The sequence below is a fragment of the Equus caballus genome, chromosome 21, assembly GCF_041296265.1.
Source record: "Equus caballus isolate H_3958 breed thoroughbred chromosome 21, TB-T2T, whole genome shotgun sequence".
NCBI classification, from domain to species: domain Eukaryota; kingdom Metazoa; phylum Chordata; class Mammalia; order Perissodactyla; family Equidae; genus Equus; species Equus caballus.
The window spans coordinates 31,489,465-31,515,629 of NC_091704.1; the positions used below are offsets into that span (position 1 = coordinate 31,489,465).

General features: G+C 39.4%; 1 protein-coding gene and 1 long non-coding RNA gene across 17 annotated transcripts in view; one reads left to right on the plus strand and one right to left on the minus strand.

Annotated features, from left to right (window-relative positions):
* On the minus strand, window positions 1–26,091 carry LOC138919795 (uncharacterized). Its single transcript, XR_011430368.1, has 2 exons — window positions 25,871–26,091; window positions 1–1,069 (listed from the first exon to the last, which is right to left on the minus strand). It is a non-coding gene; the product is annotated as an uncharacterized lncRNA (long non-coding RNA).
* Window positions 1–26,165, plus strand: part of SLC38A9 (solute carrier family 38 member 9) — a 124,237-nt gene that overhangs the window by 13,548 nt on the left and 84,524 nt on the right. For 2 of the 16 annotated variants that reach the window (XR_011430358.1, XM_070246259.1), the window contains exon 2: window positions 6,793–7,261. The gene's annotated coding sequence lies outside the window, so the exon portion shown is untranslated. Of the gene's footprint in view, window positions 1–6,792; window positions 7,262–25,269; window positions 25,321–25,889; window positions 26,010–26,165 lie in introns of those variants that run through there. The other 14 variants (XR_011430361.1, XM_014734872.3, XM_005604266.4 and 11 more) reach the window with 13 other exon arrangements.

Consider the following 26,165-nt stretch of genomic DNA (forward strand, 5'->3'; position numbering starts at 1 on the left):
TAAATTTGAAGATCTAATTGGCTTTATTCAACAATTCACGAATTGGGCAGCATCCCATCTAGAAAGTGGAAAGGAGTTCCGAGGAGCTGTACAAAATGGAAGTCTTTTATAGGCAGAAGGGGATGGAAAAAGGAAGTTTCTAGAAAAGAGTGGATCAGGCAAGATCATCTTCCTTTTGGGGAAAGCAGGGAGTCTATTAGGCAGATTACCTCACTAGTGCTGACCAGGTAATTCCAGATTGAACTATTAAAAGTCATATTCCTGAGAGAGGCTGAAACTGCAGTTAGGTTAGGTATTAAGTCTTAGTTTGTTGACATGGGGCTTAGCACAAGTGACTCCATTTTGGGTCTATTGTTTCTTTCTTTTTTTTAACATAAATAAGAAAGAAGGCAAAGCTTTTTCTTATAGCAGAATGCTCGCTAATACATGTAAAAGAACTAAATAAAGTTTTTTTATAAAGTCATCATTTTGCAACCATCACGGTAATATTTGATTCTGGCTTACTAAAACTAGTAACTGAAAGTTTGATGAAAAAGACATTAATAAGGTCTTAAAGTATCTCCCCACAAATTATTTACCAATTATAAAGAAAAATAGCAAATGCAGAATGGAGAAACGTGGCAGATACTGTCTTGACCAAGGGATCAAAGTTAAAATCACTATTCTGGTTATCTATTGTTGTATACAAACACCTTCAAAATAAATAACAATTTATTATTATTTTTCACAGTCCTGTGGATTGAGTGGGCTCAGCTGGGATCATTCATGCAGTTACAGTCAGATGTTTTCTGGGACTTATTTCATCTGAAGGCTCAATATCAATTCAGTTAAATATTCAAGATGGCTTATTTACGCAGATATCTGGTGGCTGGGATAGCCGAAACAGTTGGGTGCTGGCAAGGCATCTCTCTTTCTCCAAGTGGATAACTTGAGCTTCCTCACAGGTTGGAGGTCTCAGCAGATTTCTTATGGCCACTGCCTACCTCCAGAGTGAGGATTCCAAGTGAACAAACATTCCAAAGACAACATTCCAAGAGTCCAAGTCAGAAGCTTCAATGCTTCTTCAGACCTAGCATAAGAAGAAACACAGTATCATATCTGCCACATTCTATTGATTATGAAAAATCATAGAGCCAGTGGAGGATTGAAGAGATGGGACTATATAAAGCCACGAAAACTGGAAACATGGTTCACTGAAGAACCTGGAAACTAGCTATTAACGATGACCAATATGTACCAGTGATAGTGATTTATAGCAAGAAATATATATTTGGTCTTCAAGCCTGGCACAGAGCTCCTAAAACCACTGGAATGTCTTAAGCGAAGAGAATAATAAAGGTGTCTTGTGTTAACGAGGTGACTTTTGGACCACACCTAAGGATGGATGTTGGTTGCCCATGGAACAACCATGTGATTAGAAGGTTGGAACTTTCAGTTCCTCCTTCCCCCAACCTCTGGGGAGAGGTGAGGGACTGGAGGTTGAGTTAAAAAGCCAGCATCCAATGATTTAATGAATCGTTCCTATGTAATGAAGCCTCCTTAAAACTCCAACAGGACAGAGTACCGAGAGCTTCTAGGTTGGTGAACATGTGGAGCTGTGGAGAGAGTGGTGCACACAAAGAGCAGATGGAAGCTTCGTGCACCTTTCTGCATACCTTGCCCTATGCATCTCTTCCATCTGGATGTTCCTGAGTTATATCCTTTTATAATAAACCAGTGATCCTGTAAGGAAAATATTTCTTGAGTTCTCTGAGCCATTCTAGCAAGTTAATCGAACCCAAGGAGGGGAGCATAGGAGCCTCTGATCTACAGCTGGTTGATCAGAGACACAGCTGACAACCTGGAGTTGCAACTCGTATGTGAAGTGGGGTAGATGTGGGCAGTCTTATAGGACTGTGCCCTTAACCTGTGGATCTGACACTATCTCTGGGTGGATAGCCTCAAAATTGAGTCAAATTGTGGAACACCCAGCTGGTGTTTGAGAATTGCTTGGTGGTGTAGAACACCCTCCCCCTACAACACACACACATTGGAAATTGGTACTAGAACCTTAAGCATCAGTCAACATCATGTGCCTCCCGATGTGATGTAGTGAGAAAGACACTACAATACTTATGTATTATTCCTGCCAAAAATGCATAACTCAATTCTTTTTCTTTTTTTTTTTTTTTTGAGGAAGATTAGCCCTGAGCTAACTACTGCCAATCCTCCTCTTTTTTCTGAGGAAGGCTGGCCCTGAGCTAACATCCATGCCCATCTTCCTCCACCTTATATGTGGGACGCCTACCACAGCATGGCGTGCCATGCGGTGCCATGTCTGCACCTGGGATCCGAACCGGTGAACCCCAGGCCGCCAAGAAGTGGAACGTGCGAACTTAACCACTGCGCCACGGGGCCAACCCCATAACTTAACTCTTATCATGAGGAAACAGTGGGTAAATTCAAATTGAGGGATATTCTACTAAATGGCCTATACTCTTCAGAAATGTCAATGTTATGAAAGAGAAAGGCTTAAGGAACCATTCCAAATTAAAGGAACCTAAAGAGACATGAAGACTAAATGTAATGCATGGCCAATCCTGGTTCTGGATGAAAAAAAAAATTCTATAAAGGACATTATTGGGACAATTGGTGAAATTTGAGTAAGGTCTGTAGATTAAATAAGAGCATTATATCACAAAAAAAATGTTCTAAGGCGCTAGCCTGGTGGCACAGTGGTTAAGTTCGCATGCTTCGCGGCCCGGGATTTGTCGGTTTGGATCCTGGGTGTATACCTATACACTGCTTATCAAGCCATGCTGTGGCAGGCGTCCTACATATAAAGTAGAGGAAGATAGGCATGGATGTTAGCTCAAGGCTAATCGTTCACACACACAAAGAAAAAGTTCTAATTTTTATCATTGTACTGTTAAAATCCTTCTTCTTAGGAGTATACACTGAAGAATTTAGGAGCATATTTAGGAACATATAAAGGCATATTGATTGCAACTTAATCTCGAATGATTTAGGAAAAATGTGTGTGTGGAGATAAAGAAAAAACGAGAAGACAGAGAGAAAGAGAGAGGAAAGGAGAGAAGGGTAAAACAAATATGGTAAAATGTTAACAACTGATAACTCTGAGTGAAGAGTATATGAGAGTTCTTTGCACTATCTTTGCAACTTTTTTGTAAGCGTGAAATTATTTCAAATTAAAAAATATATGTATATATCTTCAAAGGATTGAAACACATCAAATATATTTTTTAACTCCATGAGTTCATAATGATACCAAAAAAAAAAACCCTCAAAATAAAAAATCTCATTGGTCACCTTTGCAAGATGCCAGGCAACTAATGCATTTTGAAAACTGGTAAAAAGAAAGATGCAGTGTTTATACATACTGCATTTCCAAATACACCTTACCTTGGGGTAACAAAATTGTTAAGGGAAAATTCTTCTCCTTAGAAGAATTCCAGCTAATAAATGAAAATCTCTACTTTGTACACTGTAGGCCAGAAGTCAGGAAAGTATGGTCCTGGGGACAAATCTAGCCCAACATCTATTTCCACAAACAAATTGGAATACAGCCACCACATTTGTTTTCATATGTTGGTTGCATTCACATCATACAGGCAGAATTGAGTAGTTGTTGATAGAGACCATATGACAACAAAGTCTAAAATATTCACTGTTGGGCCCTTTACAGAAAAAGTTTGCCAATTCTTGCTGTAGGCCAGGAAAATAAGGGCTAGTGACCTGCAGCTCCCCAACTGTGAGGGTACCACAGGGATATCAAAGGAACACAGCAGAGTATTTTAAATTTTTGAGGAAATCCAGTGACACCTGTCAGACACCATGCAAACTACCAGCTTGAGGTATTTCACAGTTTCAATATAAGATCAAGTTAATCCTTTTGGATAAAATCATATTTTTACAAAGTCAAGTTTTCAGCAGTTGCTATGATCTCAGGCAAGAACTGTGCAAATCCAATGTGGAACAAGAAGTGAGGATAGTGTTATCCTATCTAATTTCAAGGTTTGAGAAGGTATGCAGTGCCCAACAGGTATACACATCCCATTAGTAAGCAACTGTGGTTACTTAAGAATGAAATAAAATATTTTTGTCAATTTATGTATATATTTTTAAATGGCTACTAAGTTATTAGGATATAAACACATATTAATTTGTTTGGACCTAACTACTTACTACACAGAAAGTAAGGGCACTGAGAAAAAAATTACTTACACTAAGGGTGACATGAACCTCTTTATCTAACAGTTGATCGTCAATGGCTACTGATCATCAATGGCTGTTGGAAAGCTGAAGGGAAACTTTGTGAGAGACAATATTTGAGTCCACTAACCAGCCTTAAAATCACAAATGATGGGGCTGGCCCGGTGGTGCAGCGGTTAAGTTCGCATGTTCCGCTTCTCGGGGGCCCGGGATTCACCAGTTCAGATCCTGGGTGCAGACATGGCACTGCTTGGCACGCCATGTTGTGGTAGGCGTCCCACATATAAAGTAGAGGAAGATGGGCATGGATGTTAGCTCAGGGCCAGGCTTCCTCAGCAAAGAGAGGAGGATTGGCAGTAGCTAGCTCAGGGCTGACCTTCCTAAAAAAAAAACATCACAAATGAAAGATCTCCAGAAAGCATGTGTTTCCTGATGTGATGGGAAGTACAGAACACCACCTATAAAGGCGTGATTTAAAAACTCAAGTTTGAATATGATCAAGCTTCTAGACTAATCTACCAGTCTACTAATTCTATAAAGTTTGTATTCTTTGTTGTGTGGCCACTGAAGTCTCTGTTCCATTAGTTCAGAGGTCAGATAGTGATTTGTTTTTTTTGTTGAGGAAGATTAGCCCTGAGCTAACTACTGCCAATCTTCCTCTCTTTGCTGAGGAAGACTGGCCCTGAGCTAACATCCGTGCCCATCTTCCTCTACTTTATACGTGGGACGCCTACCACAGCATGGCTTTTGCCAAGTGGTGCCATGTCTGCACCTGGGATCCGAACCGGTGAACCCCGGGCCGCCGAGAAGCAGAAAGTGCAAACTTAACCACTGCGCCACCAGGCCAGCCCCTGAGATAGTGATTTAACAGAGATGTCCTTATTAAATGCCTGGAAGCAAAAATTTTAAAAACAGCCAATATGCAAAGAAACTCTCTCAGTCCTTGCCAGTTAGCTATGTGTTGGGGCACTCCTTCAGTGCTTAGCCAGACAGTTTACAACTCTGCCTTAGCCTTCACTTCCCACTTGCACAGAGCCTGAAGGTCAGCCAGAGGTGAGAGCTTAGGATCTTCTCAGGTCTTTTCTGAGCATACCTCCAGACCAGGACATGCGTGTGGCCTTCTAGATTCCCCAGAATAAGAGGGAGCTTTTCAAAACCCTTATTCCTCTAAGTATCTGCTTCTCCGGCCTCTTCCTTTCTAGGACTTTTTGTCTGTTTATTGCTGGCCCTGACAGTTATACCTTGCCCTGGTGGCAGTAGCTAATACATTTGCTTTAAATGCTTTTGACAAACACTGCTTGGGAAGCTGCCTCAGCCCTAGGGAGGCTGCAAGACAGGAGAGACAAAGGCAAGACCTTGAGCCAAACCTTCAGGGAACCACTAGATAGGTTAAAACACGCAATTACAATTCCTTGAGAATAAGGTCCATATTGCTCCCTTGGTTACTAGCAACTTATACCAGGAATGTAGGCTGCCATCTTCAAGGCCACTGTCAAGCCGAAGAGCGGAAAATGATCACAGATCTCTTTACCAAAATTCAACTATCTTTTCTTAAGCGTTCCCCTGGCTGTTTTAAGGTTTTTATTAGATTCCGAGTTCCAAAAAGAAAGTTGATTCTGACAGTTTTGCCAGCTTATTTGCTGCTTTTATGGAGGGACAGTTTTCAAGTTCCCTACTCTGCCATTTTCGCTGATATCACACCATACCATTTACTTTTGTGCTTCTCAGCCTTGCCTAAAATTATTTTCTCAGCCTAGAATGCAAAGAAAGAAAAAAAAATCGCCATCACTGAAGCAATCAAAAGAATGTGCTGCTGATTCGAAGGCAGGCCAAAGAGCAGTTGAAGTTTTTGAATAAGGACACCATCAGCAAAATAACTTTTATCTGCCTTAAAGGCAAGATTAATTACATCACCTGTCTTGTATTTGTAAAACCCTCAAAAACAGAGGCAATGTTTGGTGGTGTTTGAGAGCACAGGCTTTGGCATAAAACCTCAGTTTGAATTCCAGCTCTTCTGCCACTTAACAGTTGTTTAGCCCTGAGTAAGTCACTTAAATTCTCTAGGACTGTTTCCTTATCTGTAAAATAGGGATAATATACACTTCTACAATATGGTAAAGATTTAAAGAGACATTATATGTAAAATGCTTGTCATTCAATATTAGCTTTTTGTTAAATTCGGATTCTTTAATATGGGTTCTTCATCACATTACAAGATGTTGTTGTTGTTTTCTGGTTGTTTTGTTAAAAAAAAAAAAACAGCCACCGGCTTCCTATGTAAGAAGGACTTAGGTGTTGCCACATGCTTCTCAGGACACTTACACTGAGCTGACTTTTTATAACAAGCACACTAATTTTACTTAGATTGTATATTTATTTGGGCTGGCTTTGGGAGAAACTGCTAGGGATGGGAAGGGGGTGCTAAAATCCTCCCAAAGCCGCTCTTTTAGCCTAGAGACTAATTTGTCAACACATTAAAAAAAAAACAAAAAAACAAAAAAAACCTAAGTGTCTAGACAAGAGAGGGAAAATGCCAATTAAAAAATATTTTTTCAAACCAGCTTCTCTTGGTGTCCATAGGGTTCAAGCACGCGACAAGCGTACAGAACACCAGCCTGGAAAGCCTGAGAAGAGAGATAATGGAGGTGACCCTTAGATGAAAATGCCACATCAGCCCTTTCTTATGGGGCCTCGGGGGCTGTAAGGACTGCAAGAGATCGCGGATCAGACACTGGCGTGAACGCCAGACGGCGGATCAGAAGACACCTTGGCGGCCCTCCTCCCGAAGCCACTGGGCTGGGCTCTGCGGCAAGGGGCGTGTTGGCTGTCGCAGAGGCCTCTGGGAGTTGTAGTCCGTGGCGGCGGGAGTTTTGACGGCTCCGGCCGGTTTACCTCTCTCAGAACTCCATCCCCCGCCGGCCCCCGCGGCCTGGGCTGTTGCCTCTTCCTGTCTGGGGGAGAAGCCCCGCTGCAGCAAGTTGAGAGGATTTGGGAAGGGGTCGCCGCGTTCCTGTCGGGTCGTCCGAGCTCGAGGGCTTGGCCTGCTCAGGTAGAACACGTTTTCCGGTCTTGCAAACTCACCTTTCGGGAGGGGACGGAGGGAACCCAGGGGAAGCGGCGGGAACAGCTGAGCTTGTGGCCGAGCCAGCTGTCACCCCGGAAAGTTCTTTGGTGAATCGCGTCGCAACAGTGTCTTCTTGCGGGAGCGGTGAGGCCAAAGCCGGGGGCCGCGGAGACCGCTCCGCAGGGGCGGCGCGCGCTCCTCACAAGCTTCGGGTGCGAGAAAGTCAGCGACTCCCATTCGAGAGGCAGTGGGAGCCGGCGTCCGCTGGAGCCTTAGGGAAGAGGTAGAGTCAAGGTAGATGAACACCCGGCTGAGAGAAGGAGAATTGGGGGACTTGCGGGAATGAGAGCGCCCTTCTCTATCCCGAGTGGGGAAGAGCTAGGGAGGGGAGATGGGGGAGGAAACCCCCTTGTGCCTTGAGCTAGGACCACAGATGGGGTGAGGCCCAGACAGGTAGGTGCTTGCCGCGCTTTTCCGTGGCTCAATTGTGAGAGCGAGTATCTTGATAGTAGGTGGCTTGACATCTTAGCTGAATAGAATGATGGAGCTAGAAGGCGTCTTTGAGAGCGGACTGAAGTCCACCGAGTTGGAGAAGCTGGCTCGCTCAAACCAGGCAACCAGTAAATGGCCACTTAATTTTCATGACTTCCAAGCAATGCCTTCATCTATTGCTGAGATCTGCAAACTCCAACCTATTCCCCTTCCTTTTTTCTTTTTAATGCTGACATGCAGGATAACAGGCAACTGCTGAGGGGAAAATTTTTAAACTTTTCCATAGTCAAAGAAATCCCTGTCTTAACTTGAAGAAAAATCCCCTTGCCTCACAAACAACTACAAACTTCATATTAAGATAGAAGACCGGTTGCAAACTATGATGTCACCTATATTTTCTTTGTCTCTAGGAAAATAAAGTTCACCTTTCCTTTCCCAATGTATGCTCACCAGAGCTCTGAGAACAGTTAGCCTTAGATTTTTTCTCTCAATAAAAATAGTATGCTGTTGTGATTTTATAATACCCTAAATATTTGCAATAAAGAGTTAACAGCATAAGAGGATGAGAGTATGTATCAACCTGAATTACAAATTAAAATAATAATTTATAGTATTTTTTAAAAAGGAGATATGGGCATAAAAGTAAAAAAAAAAAAAAAATCATTAAGAGGTTAACACTTTCTCCCAGGCCTTCAGTTTGTAATACACTTAAATTTCATTCCTTGCGGCTGGCCAGGTGGCGCAGCGGTTAAGTGCACACGTTCTGCTTCGGCGGCCCAGGGTTCGCTGGTTCGGATCTGGGGTGCAGACATGTCACGGCTTGGCACTCCATGCTGTCGTAGGCGTCCCACGTATAAAATAGAGGAAGATGGGCACGATGTTAGCTCAGGGCCAGTCTTCCTCACCAAAGAGGAGGATTGGCAGCAGATGTTAGCTCAGGGCTAATCTTCCTTAAAAAAAACCCAACAATTTCAGTCCTTTGCCAGTGTTCTTTTTTTCTTACTGCCAAACAACTGGAAATTAATAAACAGGAACCTTGTTAAAATGGAGTCAGGAGGCCAAAAGGGGACGCTCTGACAGCCTGCTTCATATCCAATCCCAACAGCAAGAAGAAAGACTTCATCTTCTTGACCAGGAAAGAAGCTCAAGCAATGAAATGCCACTATACCTTGAACTGTTGTTTAAAATAGCCCTCCTAGCTTCCTCTTCCCTTCTGTAAAAAAGTTTCTCCTACTTTTGCTGCTGTGGACTTGCAAGTGGCCAGCGATGGTTGTGGAGCCCAAATTGCAATTACTTGCTGATCCTGGATAAACCCATTTTTACTGGAGAAATAACTGCCTATTTGTTTAAGGTCAACACAACTTAGAACATTGTCTTCCCAGTGTAGAAGGAGAGGTTCTTCTGTGCCATTGCATTGTTTTAACTGGTTTAGACTACACTGTCCACCAGCAGTGTCAAATTTAACACTTTTTGAAGCATTTATTGATAGGGTTGGAAGCATGTTCCAACTGTCACATCAGAATTGGAGCCTTATAGCTCCTACTGGCCAACCATTAAATGATTCATAAGAAAGGTTTAGATAAGTTTCTTACTGGACTTACAGAGTTATCGACTTATAGAGAAGAAAACAGACATAGCATAACTGCTTTCATCAGGCTGCCTTTTTTATGGTATGGATCCATTTGCTTTTATATTGGCATACTACAGAGATGTGTAACTTTTACCAAATTTGACCTGTTGCCAGGTTTACTTACTTTTTATAAAGTTTCATTGGAACACAGCCATGCTCACTCATTTATATATTGTCTTTTCTGCCAAAGGCAGAGTGGTTGGTAAAGCCTAAAATATTTATTATTTGGCCATTAACAGAAAAAAATTTGTCAACCCCTGACCTAGTAAACTGAATGTAAATAGACTCTCTGAAACTTTACCCTATGTAGAAGTATTCGATTTTACTAATTTTCAGTCTCTGAAAAAGAACATATAAATACATTTATGCAGGGGAGTCCGTAATTCATTTCTTTGGGCAAAAGCTCGTGTGTCCTATTGCAGATTGATGCTAGCATCTTGGCATAGATACTGTAGATTTGCTTTTGCAAAAAATCTCGAAAGGAAGTTTCTGAGCCTAGTGTGGAAAGGGCTGACATTCTTTGAGATATACTGGTACAGTCAATACCTTTTAAAAATAATGTCATACAAGCTTTCTTTGGTTGCTCTCTATGTCCTTTTTATGGAAATAAGTCCTTCAGCCAGGCACTAGCAAGCAAGTCAGTAAGCTGCTGTTTTCCTGTTTAGACCCATACTGAAATCAATCTTAAAGTAAATGATTAGGGACTCATTATTAAATGACTTAGCTTTGACATTAATAGTCTTGCACCAGAGACGTTGTTTTAAAGCTTGGATGATTGAGTGAGATTTGAGAAGTGAATATATCTGTTTATGTCATCTTGCATATTTAGCTTCCTATATCAGTGTTATGTCTTTGAAAATTAATGCTATAGGAGTATTTAACATTTTAGTTAATCACTGATAGCACTATTTTGTGTTATCATCTATGATATATTAGCTATGAAACTCTTCACCTCTCAACCTAATTAGTCGAACTTTGTAATATCTCATAGTTCTGCTCATCAAGACTTTCAAAAGGCATTAAACTTCTTTTGAAACAGCATTCTTGGGGAATTTGAAGTTGAGGCTAATTGACTGAGGCAACTGAAAATTACCAATTTCCTTATAATTATTCATATTTACTTGAATATTATTAAACCTTTAGTTGAAATGCACTAGGGACTTCCATCTCATTCACAACTTATTTTAAATCATTGAAATATCAGTTTTCTGCTTGTTTGGAATAAATAGCTGGTTTGACAATGCCACAAAATTTCAGATTTGCTCAGAACAAATTTGCTCAGTATGTGATTAAACTGGAACCTTTATGTCAATTCCTGAATATCCCTCACATTTTCCCCAACCTTGATTATCGCTTTTTGGTGATACTGACTGAAATCTAAGGAGCTTTGTAGATTTTCCTCTTTCCTGGTTTCCCAACATTCAATCTTTAGTGAAAGTATTAATCTCCAAGAGCTAAAAGAATCCTCTGTTTCTAAACTCAACCACATTCTCAGTTTAGTTTAAGAACCAATACTGCAGAGGGTATTCGTTAACAAAGTCAGTCAGAAAGTATAGTTGGGGGCTGGCCCCGTGGCCGAGTGGTTGAGTTTACGTGCTCTGCTTCATTGGCCCAGGGTTTGCCCGTTCGAATCTGGACGCAGACCTATGCACTGCTCATCAAGCCATGCTGTGGCGGCATCCCACATAGATAGAACTAGTATGACCTACAACTAGCACATACAACTGTGTACTGGGACTTTGGGGAACAAAAGAAGGGAGATTGGCAGCAGATGTTAGCTCAGGGCCCATCTTCCTCACCAAAAAGTATACTTAGAGAAAAAAAATTCTTAAAAAGAAAGTATAACTGTATATTTCTGCCATTGTTTAAGCACGTATCTTTTTTCCTATTCTCACTTGGCTATTGATGTTTCCTCTGTTTCGCTGCCATTGGAAGAATTGTTGCTGGCTAAGGAAATATCTAGCCTTGATACCAAAAAAGTTTGCATCAGGAGAAACAAATTCATCTAAGCTAGTTTGCTTTAAGAAAAACATGTGTTGTGTTAAATTTGTAATCCAGATACCTGGGCACATATTTTCACTCTTTCTAGTCCTAGCTGTATTTTAAAGAGTTTAAGGCCATTGGCATTCTAGGTCTTATTGCCCTTTTATTTACAAATCTAGACAAGACCTGATTTTCAGATGCTTCTTTTGTCTTCCAAATAGCCTATCTCCTTTTTAAGCAGACATCACAGTCCAGCTGGCCTTTCTTACCTGCGGGTTCTGCATATGTGGATTCAACAAAATGCAGACCGAAAGGCCTATGATGGTTGTGTACTGAAGGTGTACAGAATTTTTTTTTTTTGTTATTCCCTAAACAGTACCGTATAACAACTATTTACATATCATTTACATTGTATTCAATATTATAGGTAAAGATCATTTAAAGTATAGGAGAGGATTGCATAGGTTATATGCAATTACTATACCATTTTATGTAAGGGACTTGAGCATGCATGGATTTTGGTATAGGAGGGGTCCTGGAACCAATCCCTCACAGATCCTGAGGGATGACTGTGTAGTGGAAATAGCATTTGGGATCAAAGTGACCTGGTTTCAGTCCCAGCTGTGCTTTATTAGCTGCGATTTGGGACAAATTACTTCTGAGCTTCAATTTCCTTATTTGTTTTTGAAGGTAATACTTATTTCCCAAATTCTAAGGATTAGTTGCAATTAAACAACCTGTAAAACGTTAGGCCAGTAGTAGACATTCAATAAGTAAATGTCAGTTCCATCTCCCACTGCCTTTCTGTTGACTTGTCTTTTTCTCTGAATTTTTCTCTAAAGTGACACCCAGTTTTCTTCAGAAATGACTTCTTTCCCTTTAGATCTGTTCTGTTTGTGACAGTTCAATAATTCAGTGAAGCTCAACTTCTTTATCTTTCTTACCTCAGTGAGTTTACTCACTTAATACTAGAGACTTGTAGATATGTCAGCTGGTTTTATTCAGGTCATTGAGTTAAGCCAAAATATAATTTTGCTAGTTACTTTTAAAGAGCCGAATTCCTAATAAAAATGATAGCTGTGTTTATGGAGCACTCACCATGGGCCAGGGATGTTATGTGCATTATCTCATTTAAATCTCAAACCCTGTAAGACTAGTACTTTTATCATTCCCCCTACCACCCCCCACCTCAACGAGTGTGTCTTAGGGAATTTGAATGAGTTGCCTGAAGTCATACGGTAAATAGAACAAAGATTCAAATCCAGGCAGTCTTACACATGAGCTATCAACCAAAACACTCTATTTAGCAGAACCAGAATAGGCCATACTCCAAATTAACCATTGTGTATATTTCAAACAAATGAATACCGAGGCAGTACTACTTTCTGCAGATGGTTTTATCAGTTTTTGGAGATTTAGGAGCAATAAACTTCTGCCTACTTACCAATATTAAAATTTTTCTATAGCATTTCTTAGTAGTTTTATTCATGACTTTTTCCTTCTACAGTGTAAAGGTTTCGTTAAGCTCATTTCATTAAGCTTAGTTTTATTAAGTTCACAAATAATAATAGAAAACTCCTATATAGAGTTTAGTAGTGCTTAACATGGTTCTAAATAATTACACATATGAATTTATAGATTTAAGAAAAATTTTTTATGTGCTTTACATTTTCTTGAATAAATTTCTCCCATGTTTTGTTTGTTTTGTTTTGTTTTGAGGAAGATTAGCCCTGAGCTATCATTGCCACCAATCCTCCTCTTTTTGCTGAGGAAGCCTGGCCCTGAGCTAACATCCATGCCCATCTTCTCCTACTTTATATGTGGGACGCCTGCCACGGCGTGGCTTGATGAGCAGCGCCTAGGTTTGCACCCAGGGTCCGAACCAGCAAACCAGGCCGTTGAAGCAGAATGTGTGAACATAACTGCTGTGCCACTGGGCCAGCCCCTCTCCCAAATTTTTTCTTATTCTTTTTGATGAAAGGATACTAGCTTCCTGACAATCAGTTTTTCAATTTCTAAATTATTTAATTTCCAAATTGAGAGAATGTTTTTAAAATTCTGTAAAGCTAATAACTTCTCTACAATATATTTTTTTTAATTGAGTTTATGATAGTTTACAATCTTGTGAAATTTCAGTTGTACATTATTGTTTGTCTCTCGTGTTGTAGGTGCACCCCTTCACCCTTTGTTCCCACACTCCAATCCTCCTTTCCCCTGGTAGCCACTAATCTGATCTCTTTGTCCACATGTTTAAATTCCTCACATGAGTGGAGTCATACAGAGATTGTCCTTCTCTGTCTGGCTTATTTCACTTAACATAGTTCCCTCAAGGTCCATCCATATTGTTGTGAATGGGATGATTTTATTCTTTCTTATGGCTGAGTAATATTCCATTGTATATATATATACCATACCTTCTTTATCCAATCATCAGTTGATGGGCACTTAGGTTGCTTCCACATCTTAGCTATTGTAAATAATGCTGCAATGAACATAGGGGTGCGTGGGACTTTTGGAATTGCTGATTTCAAGTTCTTTGGATAGATACCCAGCAGTGGGATGGCTGGGTCATGTGGTATTTCTATTTTTAATTTTTTGAGAAATCTCCATACTGTTTTCCATAGTGGCTGCACCAGTTTGCACTCCCACCAGCAGTGTATGAGGGATCCTTTTTCTTTACAAGCTGTCCAACACTTGTTACTTTTTGTTTTGGTTATTTTTGCCATTCTAATGGGTATAAGGTGATATCTTAGTGTGGTTTTGATTTGCATTTCCCTGATGATCAGTGATGATGAACATCTCTTCATGTGCCTATTGGCCATCCTTATACCTTCTTTGGAGAAATGTCTGTTCATGTCTCCTGCCCATTTGTTGATCAGGTTGTTTGATTTTTTGTTGTTGAGTTGTGTGAATTCTTTATATATTATGGAGATTAACCCTTTGTCGGATGTATGACTTGCAAATATTTTTTCCCAATTAGTGGGTTGTTTTTTTGTTTCAATCCTGTCTTCCCTTGCCTTGAAGAAGCTCTTTAGTTTGAGGAGGTCCCATTTGTGTATTCTTTCTATTGTTTCCCTTGTTTGAGAAGACATGATGTCTGAAAAGATCCTTTTAATACTGATGTCAAAGAGTGTACTGCTTACATTTTCCTCTAGAAGCCTTATGCTTTCAGGTCTTACCTTTAGGTCTTTGATCCATTTAGAGTTTATTTTTTGTGAATGGTGAAAAAGAATGGTCAATTTTCATTCTTTTACATGTGGCTTTCCAGTTTTCCCAGCACCATTTGTTGAAAAGACTTTCTTTTCTCCACTGTATGCCCTCAGCTCCTTTGTCGAAGATTAGTTGTCCATAGATGTGTGGTTTTATTTCTGGGCTTTCAATTCTGTTCCATTGATGTGCACCTGTTTTTGTACCAATACCATGCTGTTTTGATTACTGTAGCTTTGTAGTATGTTTTGAAGTCAGGGATTGTGATGCCTGCAGCTTTATTCTTTTTTCTCAGGATTGCTTTAGCAATTCGGGTTCTTTTGTTGCCCCGTATAAATTTTAGGATTCTTTGTTCTATTTCTGTAAAGAATGTCATTGGGATTCTGATTGGGATTGCGTTGAATCTGTAGATTGCTTTAGGTAGAATGGACATTTTAACTATGTTTATTCTTCCGATCCATATACATGGAATGTCTTGCCATCTCTTTATGTCCTCATCCATTTCTTTTAGGAAATCCTTGTAGTTTTCATTGTATAGGTCCTTCAGTTCCTTAGTTAAATTCATCCCAAGGTATTTTATTCTTTTTGTTGCAATTGTGAATGGTATTGTGTTCTTGAGTTCTTTTTCTGTTAGTTCATTATTAGTGTATAGAAATGCTACTGATTTATGTAAGATTATTTTATATCCTGCAACTTTGCTGTAGTTATTGATTATTTCTAAAAGTTTTCCATTGGATTCTTTGGGGTTTTCTATATATAAGATCATGTCGTCTGCAAACAGTCAGAGTTTCACTTCTTCCTTCCTCATTTGGATTCCTTTTATTCCTTTCTCTTGCCTAATTGCTCTGGCCAAAATCTCCAGTACTATGTTGAATAAGAGTGGTGATAGAGGGCATAGATGTCTCGTTCCTGTTTTCAGGGGTATGGCATTCAGTTTTTGCCCATTGAGTATGATGTTAGCTGTGGGTTTGTCATATATGGCCTTTATTATGTTGAGGTAATTTCCTTTTATCCCCATTTTGTTCAGAGTTTTTGTCATAAATGGCTGTTGGATCTTGTCAAATGCTTTCTCTGCATCTATTGAGATGATCATGTGGTTTTTATTCCTCAATTTGTTGATGTGGTGTGTCACGTTGATTGATTTGCGGATGTTGAACCATCCCTGAGTTCCTGGTATGAATCCCACTTAATCATGATGTATGATCCTTTTGATGTATTGCTGAATTCGAGTTGCCAAAATTTTGTTGAGAATTTTTGCATCTATGCTCATCAGTGATATTGGCCTGTAGTTCTTTTTTGTGCTGTCCTCGTCAGGCTTTGGCATCAGCATGATGTTAGCCTTGTAGAATGTGTTAGGAAGTGTTCCATCTTCCCTAATTTTTTGGAATAGCTTGAAAAGTATAGGTATTAAATCCTCTCTGAAAGTTTGGTAGAATTCCCCAGGAAAGCCGTCTGGTCCTGGGGTTTTATTCTTTGGGATGCTTTTGATTGCTGTTTCAATCTCCTTCCTTGTGATTGGTCTGTTCAGACTGTCTGCTTCTTCTTGACTTAGCTTTGGGATATTGTAAAAGTCTAAGAATTTATCCATTTCCTCCAGGTTATCCATTTTGTTGGCATATAGTTTTTCATAGTATTATCTTACAGTCTGTTGTATTTCTGCAGAGTCTATTGTTATTTCTTCTCTTTCATTTCTGATTTTGTTTATTTGAGCTTTCTCTCTTTTTTCTTTGTAATTCTGGCTAGGGGTTTGTCAATTGTATTTATCTTCTCAAAGAACCAGTTCTTTGTTTGATTGGTCCTTTCTACTGCCTTTTTTGTTTCAATAGCATTTATTTCTGCTCTGATTTTTATTATTTCTCACCTTCTGCTGACTTTGGGATTTGTTTTTTCTTCTTTCTCTAATTCAGTTAGGTGTAATTGAGATTGCTTATTTGGGATTTTTCTTGTTTGTTAATGTGTACTTGTATTGCAATGAATTTCCCTCTTAATACAGCTTTTGCTGTATCCCATATGAGTTGGCCTGGCATGTTATCATTTTCATTGGTCTCCAGATATGTTTTGATTTCTTCTTTAATTTCTTCAAGATCCATTACTTGTTCAATAGCATATTGTTTAGTCTCCACATCTTTGTGCCTTTCTCAGCTTTTTTCTTGTAATTAATTTCTAGCTTTATAGCATTGTGATCGGAGAAGATGCTTGTTATTATTTCAATTTTTTAAAAGTTTATAGAGGCTTGCCTTGTTTCCAAACATATGGTCTATCCTTGAGAATGTTCCATGTGCACTTGAGAAGAACGTGTATTCTGCTGTTTTTGGATGGAGTGTTCTATATATGTCTATTAAGTCCAACTGTTTTAGCTTTTCATTTAATTCCACTGTTTCCTTGTTGATTTTCTGTCTGGATGATCTGTCCAATGATGTGAGTGGGGTGTTGTGGTCCCCTACTATTATTGTGTTATTTTTAATATCTTCTTTTAGGTTTGTTAATAGTTGCTTTATGAACTTTGGTGCTCTTGTGTTGGGTGCATAGATATTTATAAGTGTTATTTCTTCTTGATGAAGTGTCCCTTTGATCATTATATACTGACCCTCTATGTCGCTCTTTACTTGCCTTATGTTGAAATGTACTTTGTCAGATGTAAGTATTGCGACACCTACTTTATTTTGTTTGCCATTAGCTTGGATTATCGTCTTCCACCCCTTCACTCTGAGCCTGTGTTTGTCATTGGAGCTGAGGTGTGTTTCCTGGAGGCAACAGGATCTTGTTCTTTAATCCATCTTGCCACTCTGTGTCTTTTTATTGGAGAGTTCAATCCGTTCACATTGAGGGTGATTATTGATGCATGAGCGCTTAATGCTGTCATTCTGTCACTCATTTTCTGGTTTTCCTGCATTACCTTTGTTTCTTGTCCTGTGTGCTTTGGCCTTCCCATTGACATCTGCAGTGTCTTATTTCCTTACTTATTTTTTGTGTCTCTGTTCTGTTTTTAAGGTTAGTGGCTACCCTGAAGTTTGTATTCAGAGTCTCATGTATAACATAGTCCCTTTTCTGGTGGCCTCTTATTTCCTTAGCCTAAACTGATTCAGCTCCTTTCCTCTTTTCCTCCTTAGTTATTATTGTCATCTTTTATTCCAACTTGTGTTGTGAGTTTGTGGTTAAAGTGATAAGATTGTCTGTGTTTTTGGTGTTTTCCTTCCCTTTATCCTAATGCTATAGTTGTGTATTTTCTATCCATTTGTCTCCTTACTCTGTGTTTTGTGGCCCCTTTCTCCCTTTTTTTCTTTTTTCTGCTATGAGGGCCTTCTTGAGGATTTCTTGTAGGGGGAGGTCTTGTGGCTACAAAGTCCCTTAGCTTTTGTTTGTCTGGGAAAGATTTAATTTCTCCCTCATATCTGAAGGATATTTTGCTGAGTAGAGTATTCTTGGCTGAAGATTGTTATCTTTTAAAGTTTTGAATATGTCATTCCGGTCTCTCCTAGCTTGTAAGGTTTCTGCAGAGAAATCTGCTGAAAGTCTGATAGGGGTTCCTTTGTAGGTTATTTTCTTCTGCTTTACTGCCCTGAATATTCTCTCTTTGTCATTCACTTTTGCCAGTTTTACTACTATATGCCTTGCAGTAGATCTTTTTACATTGACATATCTAGGAGACCGGAAAGCTTCCTCCACACATATTTCTCTCTCATTCTCTAGATTTTGGAAGTTCTCTTCTGTCATTCCTTTGAGGACACTTTCTGCTCCATTCTCCTTTTCATTGCCCTTGGGGATTCCAATTATTCTTATATTGGATTTCCTCACTGAGTCGGCTATTTCTTGGAGATTTTCTTCATTCCTTTTTATTCTTAATTCTCTCTTTTTCTCTGTCTGGAGTCATTCACCCTGTCTGTCTTCAATTATGCTGATTTGCTCCTCTATGGCATCCACATGGGCATTCAGGGAATCCGTATTCTGTTTTATCTGATCCATTGTATTTTTCATCTCTGGTATTTCTGATTGATTCTTCTTTATAGTTTCAATCTGTTTTATGAAGTAATTCCAGAACTCATTGGCTTGTTTATATTTTCCTTTACCTCATTGAGTTTTTTGACTATAGCTATTCTGAATTCATTTTCGTTTAGTTTACTTATTTGTGAGTCCTCAGGGCATAATTCTGGGTGCTTATTGTCCCTCTGGTCTGGAGTTTTTATGAATTGTTTGATGCTAGAACGGTTTCTGTGCATAATATTATTTGGTTGCAGTTACAGCCTGTCGCCACTAGATGGGGATCAAGAGCCACATATTCTGAGCCCTCCACCTTCAGCGAGATGGCCGGCACAGCGTGGGTTGGTGGAGGGAGGGGCACCTTCTCTCCCTGCAGACCCGGTTTTCTGATCAGCTCTCGCTATCTGCTCTCCTGGGGTCTTGGCTTGCTGAGCTCACCCCATGCAAAAGCTTTCCCCCGTTAGAGGGCTTCCATCTTGGCTGCACGGCTGTGGGATTCCTGGGTAAGCCTGTGGATGTGCTGCCCCTCCCCCGCTCCTTCTCTCTCAGACCCTCCCGCTGCAGTGATCTCAGTCTTTAGAGGAGGGAGGAAAGATCTCTCTTACCCCATTCCAGCTCCTCTGAGGGCAGCTCCAACCTCTCCGTTCTCCGTCGTTTGGCTGCTATGGGTCTCCGAAGAGTTCCGTGCTATTATGATATTGTTTTGTTGGAATATGGTTGCTCTATTTTGTTGTATGTTGGAGGGGAGACAGTCCCGGGCAAGCTCACTCTGCCATAACACTGACATCACCTCCTCTACAATATATTTATTTCTTTCCCAAGCTTTCAAATTCCTATGCTATGTCCACCTTAATTTAAAGTGAATTTTTCATTGATATTTTATACAGAATGTTTTCACTCGTTATATCCAGCAAACACTTTTTTCAAGTTAATTAGTCAAATTGTCATTTTTAAATTAAAGACATTAATAGGACTATCAATCTTAGTTTTATAAATTAGTGAGTCAAAGTAATCTTGAAAAATGCAGCCTTTTAGTCTTAAAACTTGGCTAAACAAGTCTAACTGAATTACTAATGTTTTGTTACATAAAAGAAGGAACTGAAAGATCATGCTTCTGTTTTTACTTCTCACTTAACTTTGTTTTGGTGAAATAACTTTATCTCAGTTACTTCCATCTTAATGAGGTTGTAATAACAGTTGCCATTAAATGATGTATACTTTACATTCAAGAACATTTCTGATGCTCCACATTTGAATATGTACAATACATTATATGAATCTATGTTTCAAACAGTCAACTAAACTTTTTACCTTAAAAGAATAAATCTTGCACTGATCTATTACAAAGCTAATTTGGGAGCTGGGACCAACAATTTGTGTAGAGTTGAGCTAAAAGTGAAATGATGAACTGAAAAGCAGAGTTGGTTATTAACATCCTACTAGGTTTTATTATTTAAGTGATTTAGAACAAAGTTACCTGACTTCTGGGCTTCATAAATTATAATATTTTTTAAGTTTATTGAGGATAATGATCATGACTTTTTAATTTATTTTTCTCAGTACCTCAGTACATTGTAGAGGCTCACTGAGAACTTGTTGAATGGTTATATCGTTCAGAGTTTACCTTATTGACACAAATAATAATAAATCTATAAATCAAAATTGGAGTGAGTTTATTATGAGCCAGGTTTGAGGACTATAACTCAGGGCCTTCCTTCCCAAGGAAGGAAGGGCACCAAAGAAGTGGGGTGTACTGCGTAGTTATATACCTTCTTGGAACAAAGAGCGTACAGCACATTTGACAAGAATCTGTCTTTTGCTACTCTCATAAGATGCTTAGCTGGCACAGCAGGTCAATGGTCAGCAGGTCAATGGTCACAGAGTGAGCACAGCAGGTGGGTAGTTAATCCTTAGTTTCCAGGAAGAGATGCTTATCCTTAAAGAAATGCCAATGTAGGGGGAGTTACTTCCCTATCTTTAAGGGCATCATTTTTGTCTTTGGGACATAGTAAGTGTTTAAAGCAGATGTGCAATACATGCTCAACAGGACACGTCAGGCCCTTTTAGAAAAACAAGGTCAGACCAAATTAGTTTTACACCAAATGGCTTCCTCATATACTCCAGTATATCCTATTGCTCTTCATTATTTATCAACCATTACTCAGTATTTTAGTTGTCTCATCTTAAAATGGATAATCATTTTTATCTTCATACTCTCTTTGTAAGGTATAGAAATACAGTCCTGGATTGGAAACGGTAGTATTTTGGTTTTGCTTTTTTTTGAAAAGTTACTATTATAAGATACTACTTTAACATTTTTCTTTAACATTGTTTATTTTCAGTAGGACTAAGTTAATGAGAGTTTTGGCTTAAATGTTGGGCAGGAAAGCAGTAGAACAGAAGGGGAAAATGGAAAGGAAAGAAACAGAGAAAAGAAAATGCACATATTTGGGGAATAGAACATGTTACCAACATCTGTGTCACATAATAGTGGCACATTGACAATATTTACCTAGCTCTTCATTACTGAAGAAGTTTTCACTGTTAAAAAAAAAAAGGGAAAACCTCAAGAGGCTGCATATGTGAAAAAAAAAGGATTTTCATTTGGTTTTTGAGAGGAATAATAATACACTTGAACATTTATTTTCTCATTACAAAGTGCTAAGTATAATACGCATCATCTCACTGAATTCTCAAACACCCCAGTGAGGTGAATGTTAACTATTTCAGTTTTGCAGATGGGAGAATAGTCTCATGGAGTTAAATGGTTAGTGTTAAATTACACAGGTAGTGAGTGGCAGATACAGGATCGTTCACTCAAAAACCTCATTTTCAGGGGCTGCCCCATGGCCAAGTGGTTAAGTTTGTGTGCTCCAGTTCAGCGGCCCAGGGTCTCGCCATTTCGGATCCTGGGCACAGACATGGCACCACTCATCAGGCCATGCTGAGGCGGTGTCCCATATAGCACAACCAGAGGTACTCACAACTGGAATATACAGCTATGTATCAGGGGCCTTTGGGGAGAAGAAGGAAAAAAAAAAAGATTGGCAACAGATGTTAGCACAGCTGCCAATCTTTTAAAAAAAAAAAAAAACCTCATTCTCTTTCTACTGTGCCATAAATGCTATATTTAGAAAAATAAGGACAGTGTTCATAGGATTTCATTAAACAAATACAGCAACAATAAAACTATACTTGTTAAGTAATCTGGGCTGTAGCAAAAAATAGAAGAAGGTGAAAGATAAAAGAGAGCGAGAACGAAAGGGCAAATAACAGGAAAGACAGCACAGTATGGAGTACAGGTTCTGGACTTAAACTGCCTAGGTTTGACTTCCACCTCTGATGCTTGCGAACTTTGTAATCAATTACTTAACTTCTCTCTGCTTTCTATCCTTATCTATAAAATGAGGATAATAGTAACTTACAGGGTGAGGAATAAGGGTAAAGCACATGTTTTAAGTGTTAAAATATATTTATTTCATTTTATGGAATTCCCCATTGCTACTTTTTTTTATTGTGAAATATAACATCCATATGGAAAAGTGCATAAAATATATGTATATTGAAGAATTATAGAGCAAATGGCATATAACCAGAATCTAGTTGAAGAAATAGAATATTGCCATCACCATATACGGTCCCCTCTTGTCCTTCCCTATCACAACCTCCTATTTTCTCCCCTAGAGAAGGTTTCTCAACCTCAGAACTATTGACGTTTTGGGCTGGACAATTGTTTGTTGTAGGAGGCTGTCCTGTGCATCATAGAATGTTTAGTAGCATCCCTAGTCTCTACCCCTGGGTACTAATAACACGTCCCCCAGTTGTAACAACCAATTGGGTAAGACCAAATCTCTTACTATACCTCTCTGCAACTCTCTGCCTGCTGTGTGTCTAAGGGGATAAGGGTACAAGCAGGGAGCTTGTAGAAATCTGTTGTAGAAATCTTGGTAACAAATGATGGTGGTCAGATTCTTTTTGTATCTGAAAGAAAAGCCAAGATTTCCTGATAGAGTGAATGTAGACTGAGAAAAAGAAGTCATGGGTAAGGCTGGCCCGGTGGCGCAGCGTTTAAGTGTGCATGTTCTGCTTTGGCGGCCCAGGGTTCACTGGTTCAAATCCTGGTTGCGGACTTGGCACCACTTGACAAGCCATGCTGTGGTAGGCATCCGACGTATAGAGTGGAGGAAGAGGGGCGGGGATGTTAGCTCAGGGCCAGCCTTCCTCAGCAAAATGAGGAGGAGGATTGGCAGCAGATGTTAGCTCAGGGATAATCTTCCTCAAAAAAAAAAAGTCATGGGTGATTCCAAGGATTTTGAGATTTTATTTTTCTTTTTCCTCCCGAAAGCCCCATGGTACATAGTTGTGTATTTTTAGTTGTGGGTCCTTCTAGTTGTGGCATGTGGGATACCGCCTCAGCATGGCTTGATGAGCGGTGCCGTGTCCGTGCCTAGAATTCGATCCGGTGAAATCCTGGGCCGCCTAAGCGGAGCTGGAGAACTTAACCACTCGGCCACGGGGCAGGCCCCTGGTTCCAAGGATTTTGGCCTAGGCAAGTAGAAGGATGGTGATGTCATCAACTGAAATCAGGAAAAAAATGGGTGGGACAGTACTGGGAGAAAAATCAAACGTTCAGTTTTGGATATGTTAGGTTTGATTTGTCTATTATATGCAAGTAAAGATGTTAAGTAGGATATATATATATACACACACACATATATATATACATACATATATCAAATCAAATCATCTAAAACTAATATGATGCTATAAGTCAATTATATCTCAATAAGAAAAAAATGTTAAGTAGTCAGTTGGATATGCAAATCTGAAATTCAGGAGAGAAGTTTCAGCTAGAAATATTAATGTGGAAGTTGTCATTGTCTAGATCCATAGGACTTTCTACAATTATGGAAATGTTTTATATCTACACTGTGCAGTATAGTAGCAACTAGCCATGCGTGGCTATTGAGCACTTCAAATGTGGCTACTGTGACTCAGGTACTAGATTTTCTTAAAATTTAATTTTAATTAATATAATTTAAGTAGCTACATATGACTAGTGGTTACTGTATTGTATACCGCAAGTGATGGTATTAAAATCATAAGGTTGGATAATGTTACCTAGAAATTGAGGGTAAATAGAGAAGAGGAACAAGACTAAACCTTAGGACTCTACAATTTTAAGAAGTTTGGGAGACAAGGAACAAATGGTAAAAGAGACACAGAAGGAAGAGGGATCAGAGAGATAGTGAATCTAGTTTATTAAGGAGGAGAGTCATCCCTTGTGGCAAATATTTCTGATAGGACAAGTAAGTTAAAGAATGAGAAATGACCATTGGGTTCACCAGTGTAGAGGTCACTGGTGATCTAACGAGCAGTTTTGTGTAGTGATGGGGAGGATAGCTTGATTAGCATGGGTTTAAGAAAAAATGAGAGGATCTTATCTATTTTATGCTTTCTATTTGTCCTCTCTCTTTTGTGTTTTCTTTTTTTCCTTTCTTTCTTTTTTTAGGTCAATTATTTTTTATCATTCTCTTTTCCTCCTCTCCTAGATTTTAAGTTGTACACTCTTTTCTATTATGTTAGCAGTTACTTTTAAAATACAACATGCATCACATGACAGTGTCATATTGACCTGGACAATAGAAGGACCTTAGAACACTTTAATTCCAAGATCTTCCCTTGCCTTTTTTCCCCTTTGGTCTGGAATTTTAATTCTTTTTTTCCAACCCTATAATACATTGTTTATTAATTCTGCTGGGATTCCATAAACTTCTTGAACCTGCAGATTTTTTTTTTTTGAGGAAGGTTAGCCCTGAGCTAACTGCTGCCAATCCTCCTCTTTTTGCTGAGGAAGCATGGCCCTGAGCTCACATCCGTGCCCATCTTCCTCTACTTTATATGTGGGACGGCTACCACAGCATGGCTTGCCAAGTGGTGCCATGTCCGCACCCGGGATCCAAACCCGCGAACTCCGGGCCGCCAAAGCAGAACGTGCGCACTTAACCACTGTGCCACTGGGCTGGCCCAGAATCTGCAGATTGTGATGTTTTATAAGTTCTTGAAAATTCTCAGCTATTATCCTTTCAAATATTACCTCTGCCGTCTCCTCTCTTTCTGGTTCCCCAAGTACATGCACATTAGGCCTTCTCATTCTATCTCTCATGTCTTTTAACCTCTCTTTTACATTTTCTCTTTTTTTTCTTCTCTTTGCCACATTCTGGATAATTTCTTCTGATTGATCTTCTAGTTCATTAATTTTCTCTTCAAGTTTTAAACCCAACTTTTAAACTTTAAATTTAAAGTTTTAAATTTAAACATATACATATTTTTTTTGGTTTAAAAATTTACTCCCACGTTTTCAAACATGCTAACTTACTTTTTGAAAACATCCGCTTTTTCCTTTATTTATTTAAACATCGGAAGCATAATTATTTTAGAATTTTATTCTGATAAATCCTATAGTTGAAGTCCTTGTGGATCTCTTTCTGCTGTTGTTTCTTCTGGTTCTAACTAATAGTACTTTATTTCTTTACACGCTATGTTGTTTTTGACTGTGCACTGTTCATTGTCCTTGAACATTGTTAACATGTCTTCTTTGAGGCCTAGGATGAAGGTGAGTCCTCACAGAACAGATTTACATTCCCTCTGCCAGTTGCCTGGAAGCCCTGCCAATCAAGTTAACTTTAAGTTGTATTCACAGCTTTAGGTGTTCTTTGACTGCCTTAGAAGCCCACATGAGGTGAAGTTTGTGGTATGTATCTTTTCCCCTTGTGCTCGTGCACACACATAGACACTGGTTGTGGTCAGTGTCAAAAAAACTTGTTTGTAGTTCCCTTCTCAGGGAGTGAGGCACTTTTACTTCTTGTTAACCCCTAATCTGATAGTAAAGCTCTTTGTAGTTCCAGCTATATTATGGGAGGTAGGGAGAGGGGATGATTTCCTACTACAGTCATTCCTTACTTTGGGTGAGTCCCAGGTTTTGTCTTTTGTATCTTCACAAGGCCTTGAAAACCTCAGCCCAGTTTCTCCTGGGACAGTAAATACTCTCAAAGCAGAAGGAACTTCCTTGAGCTATTTACCTCTCCGGGTTCCTTAACTTCACTTGCAAATGGCCTGATTTTCCTATTTTTGGTGCATTTCAAATTTAGTTCTTTTCTGCAGGAAAATGGGTCCAAATAGCCTAATCTGTTTTATTACTAGAAATGGATTACCACACTTATTTTTTATTAAGCTGAAAAATAAACAGTAACTCCATTTCAACTTAGCAAGTTTCTGATAAAATAAATATTTTAAGTATATACCTCATTAAGATATTTTCAGCAGGGGCCAGCCCGGTGGCGCAGCGGTTAAGTTTGCATGTTCCGCTTCTCGGTGGCTAGGGGTTCGCCAGTTCAGATCCCAGGTGCAGACACGGCACTGCTTGGCAGAAGCCATGCTGTGGTAGGTGTCCCACGTATAAAATAGAGGAAGATGGGCATGGATGGTAGCTCAGGGTCAGTCTTCCTCAGCAAAAAGAGGAAGATTGGCAGTAGTTAGCTCAGGGCTAATCTTCCTCAAAGAAAAAAAAGATATTTTCAGCAAGCTCCCATATTTTTT